Source organism: Alligator sinensis, unplaced genomic scaffold (assembly GCF_000455745.1).
Source record: "Alligator sinensis unplaced genomic scaffold, ASM45574v1 scaffold851_1, whole genome shotgun sequence".
NCBI classification, from domain to species: domain Eukaryota; kingdom Metazoa; phylum Chordata; order Crocodylia; family Alligatoridae; genus Alligator; species Alligator sinensis.
The window spans coordinates 662,473-672,654 of NW_005842410.1; the positions used below are offsets into that span (position 1 = coordinate 662,473).

At 41.5% G+C, this 10,182-nt stretch overlaps 1 pseudogene; it reads right to left on the reverse strand.

The window, feature by feature from the left end:
* Positions 1–6,596: 6,596 nt before the first annotated feature.
* On the reverse strand, positions 6,597–6,760 carry LOC112551302 (annotated as a pseudogene).
* Positions 6,761–10,182: the final 3,422 nt, after the last annotated feature.

A 10,182-nucleotide genomic window follows, 5' to 3' on the forward strand; every position in this document is an offset into this window, starting at 1 on the left:
AGGGTCGTTTGCCCCCAGCCCTCTTTCCTGCCACGGCAGGGGGTCGGACTAGATGATCTCCTCAGGTCCCTTCTGACCCTACCAACTATGAAACATCCTTGTTTGACTGCAGTTCTAATAATGAAGGGGTCTGTTTCTGAGTTATTGCTTAGGATTGTTGCTGTCATCATGAAGGAATCTCATAATGGTGAGCATCCAGATCTCATCAGAATCATCCATAAGGCCTCTCTGTTGACTGAATCAAAGGCCTTAGCCAGGTCAATAGAGGCCATGTAAGGATCTCAATGTTGCTTGAAGCACTTTTCCTGCATCTGTCCAAAAACAGATCAGATTATATCTATTATATCTAGGAGTGGTGTGAAACTACATTAGATCTCAGGTAGATCCTCCACACCAAGGAAAGCGAATCGATTGAGGTAAATGTGAGAGAGGATCTTCCCAGCTATGGACAGGCATGCAATACCATAGTAATGCTACAATTCAATATATTTGCTGTCTTGAATATGGTAATAATTCTTGTATCTTAAACCACTGGAACTCTATTCATGTTTCCAGATTTTCATAATTATAATGAGTAAGAGAACTTTTTTCCACCTTGCTTATGAATTCTAGCTGGTATTCTGCCAGGCCCATATGCCTTGTTCTTCTTAGTCTGCTTAATACTTTTGATGGCCTCTTGATATGTTGGTGGATCTGCAAGGTAGTCCTTATTGGAGTGTTGTGGAATGGCTTTGATGATATTGCCTTCAACATCAGAGTCTCAGTTCAGGAGTGCTCAGAAGTGGTCCTTCCACTGTGCGTTGTTAGTGGAGCTGTCTTTAAACAGTATTGTTCCATCCTTGACTCTCAGAAGGACAGCTCCTTGTGTGTTTGACCCATAGACAGCTTTTTGATCTCTTTTGTGTTGTTCTCCCATTGCTTGTTTTTTAGCTCTCAAATGTTCTTCTGGGTCTCGGCTTTAAATGTAGAGATAAGCGTCTTGCTTCTGTTTGGAGTTGACGTCATTTTGCCAAGTCTCTCCTTTCTGTGTCGATGAAAATTTGAATTTGAATTTCCCAATCATTCTTAAACCAGTTTTGAGGTTTCTTTGTGGAGAAGCCTAAGGATTTTTCTCGTACCTCATAGATGCTTTTGTTGAGGCTCTCCCAGCAATAGTGCATCAATCATGTCAAGATTATTAGGGAGATCAGAGAGTTTCTCACTGAGACACTGCTGGAGTTGATTCCTTTTAGCACAGTCTTTCAAGCAGTCAATATTGAACCTCTTCTTTGCTTGCTTCTTTTGTTTGTCATTCAACACCTGAATCCTAACCTTCAAAAGACTTAATATTCCTGCATCAATAGTGCGGAAGTTATGCCAGACTGCAAGGTCAGTATAAAAATGTTTTTACAAGGAAAAACAAAGCCATACTTCCTGAATCACCAGTTACATCCCATGGTTACTTATCTGTGAGAGAAGAATTCAACAGTGCCAGATAGGCTGTGAAACTAACACTGTATAATTTAATTTCCATTGGGATTGAATGAACATGCCATACAAAGACACGCATCTATACACACCACAAGAATAAGTTGGACTGGTCACCTGGAAACCTTGCAATAATCCTTACTGATGTGGAAGAGATTTAAAGAATTCTGTCAACCTTTGTCAAAGGATGTTGGGATACATTCATAGAAAGTTACAGAATAGTCCAAATGCTTGTTCTAGAGGATGCTATGAGAATGATTTTGAAAGTTTTTGCTCCCATAAATAATTTCCATCAAAAGGAACTAATGTGCCCTGCTAAGTGGCTGAATTTGTTATTGTAATGTGCAAAGATCTTCATACAAAAGAGTAAGAAGTTTTAAGATTTTTGTTCCCCTTCAAGGGTTCCATCCAGGCTCTCTGTATTGAAAGATGCATGTATTGAAGCATCAACTGTTTTCTAGCCATTCTGTTTTCCTATTTGTAAACCATCCTGGGCCTTTTCTAGGAATAAATCTTGTTAATCTTTTGGTTTATAAATCAAATAAATAAATAGAAGATATGGTACCAAAACAGCCTAGGTATTTCCCCCCAAATTTCAAAATATTAGTCACTGAGCCCTTACCAGGATTTTGACATATACATAAACATCAGTAACCTCAAATTTTTCACTAATGAACTCATAAAACCAGTGCTGCATTGTCAAGGACATTTTTTGAGAACAACTCCAAGTTATACTAAGTTTGATAGCCATCTAGTTCACCAGTTTTCTAGCCTTTTTGAAATTGCTTTGATGGACTTACATAGATTAGATATTGAGAAGGTATAAGTTGAAATGGCTCTGTTTTAACCACAGATAGATAAGAGAAACTGCAAAGAATTTGAAGTTGTAGGTGCTGCCAAAAAATTTAAAAAAGGATTTCCCACATATTTTTTTAATATCTATTGTTGTTTGGTGCATCGATTACAGCTTGCTGAAATTGTTTTTCTTGTTCAAAAAGACTTATATTAGGCCAAAGTCTTATATTAGGTGTTCAAGATGAGGCTGGATAAGCACCTTGTTGAGCTCGTTCGAGCCCATTAACTTCCTGCCCATGGCCAGGGACCGGACTTGATGATCTTGCAGATCCCTTCCGGTTCTTTGATTCTGTGATTCTAAAAGATGAGCAAATGAAAAAAGGGAAAACTCATTCTCCTGTGATAGGAAAGTGAACTGGAAGACTTTGTGGAAGAATTCAGACATCAGCATGCAAGAAAACTTCAACAGTAGTTTCATGAATTGTCTTCACCTTTCACATTAAGATCTATACTTTCATATTTCTGAATCTTTGACTTTTTTGAATGCTTGAATATTTTCTGTATCACATTTTCATTTCATAAAATTTAAAAAAGTTTTCTGACCTTTTAAGGGCACGCATGAGGACTTCTGAAGACTTGTCATGAAGTCACCTGCCACCCCTTACTCTGCTGACTTCCTTGCTACTGACTGTTCTGATACTCTTCCTGAGAAAGCAGCAACAATATTTAACTTTCCTAATTAAAAACATAATGGAGAAAAGCAATACTGAAAATGAAGAAGTGAACAAAGATAAAATGGCTACATTTAGTAATATGGACAGCTTCCAATTCAATGAAAAAGAGAAATAATTTGCAACATATAGTCAGGGACTTGAACAAAATTTTTAGGCAAATGCTATAGAAGATGCAACTAAATAAAAGGTTGTTTTTCCTAAGAATGGTTGTAAAAAAAACATTTTCACTGCTTGAAGAACTATGTTTTCTACAAAGAATGGGTAAAATTAAGTACAATAACATAGTGGAGATTTAAAAAAAAAAATTCCTTCCCTTTCCACAATTTTTTGTTTTTTCCCTATTTCATTTTAGAAGCATGCTGAGATAAGAAAGTCACTCTGAATCTCGCCCCGCCACAAAAGACCAAAACCAAAAACACACCTCTCTGCTACATGTTGTGTCAGTACCATATTTTCCCACATACAACATGCAACTTTCCCCCTAAAACCAGCTGCTGGGAATTAGCATGCATGAGAAATATGTATGCGAGGAGTATGGTAAGAAAAGGTTCGGCTAAGTACCAGGTGAATCTGACAGCAGAAACCGCTGAATTGATCCACAGGGAGCAGAACAATGAGCATGCTCGGCTCCCTAGTTGCTGCTACTCAGTTACTACACAGTGGGTTTGTCTGCATATGAGCCTGGCTTTCCCTCCCCGCAGATGGCATGGCTGCAGCGGAGCCTGGGGGGGAATGGGCGGGGGGGGGGGACAGGAATGGATACAGACTGCCCGCTGCAGGGGGTGCCTTGTCATGACAGCACAGCTGCAAAGGGCTCCCAGCAGCAGTACCAAGCCTGCCTCACTCTGCCAGGCCCTACCCACTGGGCCACAGAGGCCCCTGGGGGGAAGGCAGCAGGGCAGGGAAACCTGAGCCTGCAGTGGGCAGCCTGCATACACCCCTGCCCCACACACAAATCTGAGGGGGCACATGCCCTGCATACCTGCATACCCACCCCAGGAGTTTATGCAGCAGTGGGGAGGTAGCCCCTCGTCTGCCCCCCAGACTTCCTTTTTCGGTTTGACAGTACTTTCTGGGTGCATCTATGTGTGCCCCTATGGTGCCATTGTTAACTGTGTAGTCATTTAGTACTTCCTTTTGGAAGTACAAAATGATGGCACAGTAACAACCTGTACTGTGCAGTTTGTGTGGTGCACAGTTATTTTTAGCTGCAGTAAATTAGTCTAATGGGTGTGTCTACAGGAGATGATTTACTTTGCATTAGACAAATCTAACACACAGTAAAGCATCACCATCTATATGTGCACAGCAATTCTGTGCAGTAAATTAGTCTAATGTGCAGTTGTAGTTGACAAGGCCATTCCACAGGTCTGTCACTGCAAGAACCTGTGAAACCCCCCTGAAACAAACTGCAAAAGGAGGTGTATATTCGCCTGTGAAAGTCAGTGAATGGGCTGCACCAACTGTGTGTATTCCAAACAGTCATGGTAAAAATCTACCTGGACTATAAAGACACAATAAGCCTCTGACTCACAGTATACCACAACATTTTTTTGCAAACCTGGCAGGAAGAGTGGAGTTTACTAAACCAGACTTGTTGCTCATTGCATACTTTAGACAAGTTGTCAAAGATACTGTGGACAATGAAAACATATACAATGTAATTTAGATATGAAAAATTATAAGTAGGGACCTACCAAAATTGCAATTATGCAGATTTTGCGGAAAACATGAACTCCATGAAAAAAAAAGAAGAAAGAAAACTTACTAAAAGTAAAATGCTGGCTCCCCAGAGGGGGGTTACATAGTGGACAATCATCTTGCAATCAATCAGTGGTGAGGGGTGGGACCATATGATGGACAGTCCTCACAGCCTATCAGTGGTGCGAGATGGGACCACCAGGGGCCCCTTGGCCAATCAGAGGCATGGGAAGAGCCCAGCTATAATAAGCCCTCTAAAATGGCAGTTGGCCCTGAGATCTGCCTGTGAAATTAGCTGGCTGTGTCCTCAAGCTGGGTGGACCCCTAATTATAAGGTAGTCAATGATTCATTGAATTTTGAAGAATAACTGCTCAATTACTGGAGGGGTAAGCGATGTTGTTGTTTAACTGAATGGAATTGATGACGTAACCCCTTCCCCGCCCTATACTATGGTGTGGGGTAGGACTTTTCAAAATGCAATCTAAGCATCAATCATTGGGACCCTTTTGAATCTACTCAGTGGGAAAATGGTGACAGCCAGGAGCCATGTTGCATGTACACCATGGTTTCAGCATTAATGGTTTCAAGTATTCGTGAATGCTGAACCCACATTTTAAATGTGCTTGCAGCCGCCAGGCTCCTGCCACTGCCGTTGGGCTCCCACCAGCATCGCTGGAACCGTGCCCTTCCCCCAGCCGCATGGGGCATTGCGTTCATGAACACAATGCCCTATTCATGGATTTCGCCATTCGCGGGGATCACAGAAACGTATCCCCCATGAATGGTGAGGGTTGCCTGTAGCACATTTGCCCAAGGAGGAAACACAACCCTAGCAACCAGTTTTTAGCACTGTGGCAGTTGGGGCCCACAGTGATCAGTTCTACCAGAAGCCTCTGTGAAGAGGAGAGTAGCTTTCTGCCAGGGAGTGACCATGTCAGGAAGCTTTAACTGTTCACTTTGTTGTTTATAGAACATCAAGACATGAAACCATTGCGGAGGTGTCCATAAGCAGCAGTTTTCCTGTTTCCCTTTCAGGAAGTCAGAATACCAGGAGTTCTCAAGGGCTATGTTTACAGTGTACTCCCCACAAAGGACCAATATAACATATGTAAATCCTCAATATTTTCACTGTACAGTTGTAATTTATTATCCATTTGTTATTATAATAAAAGGGGTAAAAGGAGTTTCTAATTTTAGATACTTTCTTTCTTCATTATTAGTCACTCAGGTAGCTTTAATGACAGGTGTCCCACAATAGGAGCTTCTGGTCTATATAGTGCACCCAGAGAATACGTGCATGCACTTTGGAAAATCCCTATAAATAACATCTCTTAACTGTAAAGAATTAATTGAATTGTTTATAAACCTAGAGGAGGTTCTAGAAGGATTGCCAAGATGTGACTCTGAAGATAAAGATAAATGTGGATTTTTTATTTTCTCCAAAATCAAGTTACTTATTGGAGGAATTGTAGAGATGCAGAAGAGAAACACTTATTAAGAGCAAAGACAAAAGCTACTGAACTTCTCATTTTCTCCATTATAATTAGTCTTATGTCTTCCCTGTTATGAAAAAAAAATGTGACGCAGGCTTGGAACAAAAAGGAGCTAATTTTTGAGGAAGTGAAAAAAGAAATTAGGTAGTCCCAGCAAGGGAGTAATCCCAGCTGGTTGCTATATTTTGTTCTGGAGTTACCCATAACACTTGCCTGTGATTCTTTTCCTATAAGATTTGAGAGCTGTCATTGCACACATTTATAAAGTTGAGAGTGAAAAAACCCAGAGTATTTGCTTCTATAACATTACTGAAAGTTGAGAGGGCGCATCTACACAAGGTGCAAAAACCTTGATGTAGCAGCTATGTTGTTGTAGCAACACACTACCTTGGTATAGCGCATCCGTATGGAGACATAGTGGCTAAAAGTAACTGTGCGCTGCGCAGACTGCGCTGTACAGGCTGTTACTGTGCCATCATTTTGTACTTTTAAAAGGAAAAGTTTTCAACTAGCAATAATTGCGCCTCAGCTGGGTGTCATTGGCTGCAATACTGCCACTACACAAAGCTACTAAATGACAGTGCAGTTAACAATGGTGCCGTCGGGGCACACTCAGAAAGTACTGTCAAACAGAAAAAAGAAAAGTTGTAGGCATTAGATTGCAGTTCTTGCATTCCACGACTACCTTGTTAGAACAACAGCAACAACAAATTGCCTCCATCAAAGATCATAAACTTCTGGCAAAACTACTGATGTCTGAGGAAGGCATTCCCCCATTAGCAGAAGTCGAGCTGCAGAAATGAGCCTCAATCACAGTAGCTTGCTGGTATGGCATGTATTAAAATAATAGTAGAAAAACTGGCTAATGCAAAAGCACTCACTCAGTTATCCCAGTACAAAGGTGGATCTATAGATGGAAAATATGTATATAGACTTTTTTCTAGATGACATCCCAATGACAGTTAAGGAAAAGACCCCATTTTGGTCAGGTAATTATTATACATTTTCAGGTTGGCCACATCACAGAAAGGGAGAACAAGTTAAGCCTTGTTCCATGAGGAAACTGGAATTGTCATTGTACAAAAAAGTTTATTAAGGAAAAGGAAAAGGAAAGAACAGAATTGTATGAACAGCCCCCAAAGAGAATAAAAACCAGAAAGGGATTTCCAGATGTAATTTTGGTGGTCACCTTTAGATCAAAGCAAAGAAACAGGAAATAGCTTCCACGGCTTGTAAGATTAGCCACTGAATCGTATAAAAAATAGACCCCTGTTGGCCACTCAAGTGGACTATGAAGCCTTGGCAATGATTGCACATTGAATTTTTCAAGAACTCAGGACATTATTCATGAGAGATGTATATTTTAAATGGCACACCTGACAACCATATACCTCTGCTGTATAAACAACTGAGGTGCTCCCTAATTTGGCCACCTTTTATGAATTGCCTAAGAATTTTGTGTCAGATGCTAGTCCACAATTTATTTACGAGGACTTTTAGAAATGTCTATGGCAATGTGTAGCATGGCTACCTTTAATCAAGAATGAAATGACCAGGCAGAGTGATTTAGGCAGATATCAAAATGAGTGTTAGACAGAAATGATGGAAGAATCCTGCCACATGGCACTGCAAGCCTCCTCTTCACATATGGTTCTACCCCACAGATGATTACTCAGAAGACTCCAATGGATTTGCTTTTAAGACATCAGTTATAGTTTTGTTTTACTGAGCTGATACTTACCAAGAGCCCTCTAGGAAAAATACCTAACATTTATCTATCAGGGTTTTTCTCTACATTTAATAAATAGTGCTGGCTAGTTAAAAACGAAGGATGAAGTAGGGGTAAAATGCATGGTAAAGGGGATACTAGGGCCAGTGACACAGTTAGTAGAGGAGGAAGGGGATGGTTACAGGATGTAGCATCCAAGGTTAATTAAAATGCTTACAGATTTTGTTGGACAGAGGAGGTACCAGAAAATGATACGAAAAGTAAATGGAAATGGGACTGCTTCTGCTAAGAGTGATCAAGAGAAGATGAGGAAACTAACTCAAATAGGTATTGATTTCTATTTCTAATGAGCAAAATCAGCCACAGAGTTTTCAGATAGTCCTAAAACCTAAACTTGTAACTGCTTCTTTTTTATTGTATATTTAGGAATTTTTTAGAATAAGCAATGTTAGTGTATTGAGAAACTCTGTTATTATTAGAAGGCTCTAGAAGCTTCCTGTTGGCATTTTGTTATATGCAGAGAAAAGTTGAAAAAGCCCTCAATTGCAATACCCTTCCTAAAGAAGCTGCAAAAGAAGAGCATCTTATTTTTTCAGAATGCAGAACAGGAACTTGTTAGTGTTGTTGTAGCTGTGATGGTCCAGGCACCACGTGAGAAACAAGATATGTTTGGTAATATCTTTTATTAGACCAACTTTATAGTCAAGACACATCTTGAGAAGCTTTCAGGTACAAAATGTTCTTCCCAAGGTTTGGGAATGAAGCAGATACCACCCATACTCAAGCCAGCTGGAACAATTACTCTTGGTTAAACTCATTAGGTTTCTAAACCAGTTAGTCCTTAAGGCTGCCTATAGAAATGCTCATTTGCATTCTAATTAGAATGCATCACAGCATAATTGATTAATCAAATCTGCTCCGTGTTTCAATTAGACTGCTCCCGTGTTGCCTGACCATCATGTTTATTAAGCCCCCACACATTAAAAAATGGCCATGGGGGCGCTTTATTTAAACCTCATAGAATGAGCTTTAGATAAAGTATCCTGCAGTCATTTTGGCTAAGCGCAGACAGTCAAAAAGCCCAAGACTGAATTGATTCAGTCTTTGCAGGTTAGTCTAAGCTACAAATATTAAACTGAGAAACAACTGGAAAGACATTTAGGTTTGTTTCAGGAAATGCAGCCTCATGCCTGCAGTGGCTCAGGCCAGAAGCTGAGGGGTGCTAGAGAATGCCTCTCCAGCTGTATTCACTTCCTCTTCCTGCTGTGCTTGATAACTCTAGGATTTGCAGTCCAGAATTACAGCAGTAGGACTCTGCAGGGTTGCTCATCACTTCCTCTTCCTGCTTCCAGGTACCTCCGGGATTTGTAGTTCATTATTGCAGCCAGCAGTAAGTTTGAGCTGGGAAATGGGTGTTTAACCCCGTCCCTTGCCCCAGCCCCCAGCCGGAGTTTGCATGGAGGGGAGCGGTCCCCCCTGTAGACTAGGCTGCATCTCCAGTTGGGCTTCCCCACCCCTCCCCTTGTCAGGCAGCCCTCACCGCTTCGGCTAGGAAACAGAGGAGTGTGGCCAGCCCTGCTCCCTGGAACAGATAGCACAGCCTAGCCCAGGGCTGCAAAGAATGCTGGGGGACTGTGATTTAACTTGATCCAGGATGGAAATGTGCATGGGGCTTTATGCATATGATGGTGAGCTGTTTTAGTTAAAGCAGCTGTCTGGGAATCACTCTATTAAAATAGCCAAAGCTACCATGGAGCTGAGGATGGCATCCCAAGTAAAGGACAACAAGAAATTGTTTTTTAGATATATAGAGAATAAAAGGAAGGCCCAGGGAGGAATAGGACCCCTGCTAAATGTGCAGAAGCAATTGGTGATGGACAGGGGGGACAAGGCTGAACTCCTCAACGAGTTCTTTGCCTCAGTGTTCCTAAGCGAGGGGCTAGACAAGTCTCTCACTGGGGTTGTAGAGAGGCAGCAACAAGGTGCCAGACTACCATGCGTAGACCCTGAGATGGTGCAGAGTCTCTTGGAAGAACTGGATGCCTTTAAGTTGGCAGGCCCGGATGAGCTCCATCCGAGGGTGCTGAAGGCACCGGCCGACATCATTGCAGAGCCACTGGCGGGAATATTTGAAAGCTCGTGGCGCATGGGCCAAGTCCCGGAGGACTGGAAAAGGGCCAAAGGGGAGGAAGGAGGACCCGGGCAACTATAGACCAGTCAGTCTCACCTCCATCCTTGGCAAAATCTTTGAAAAAATTATCA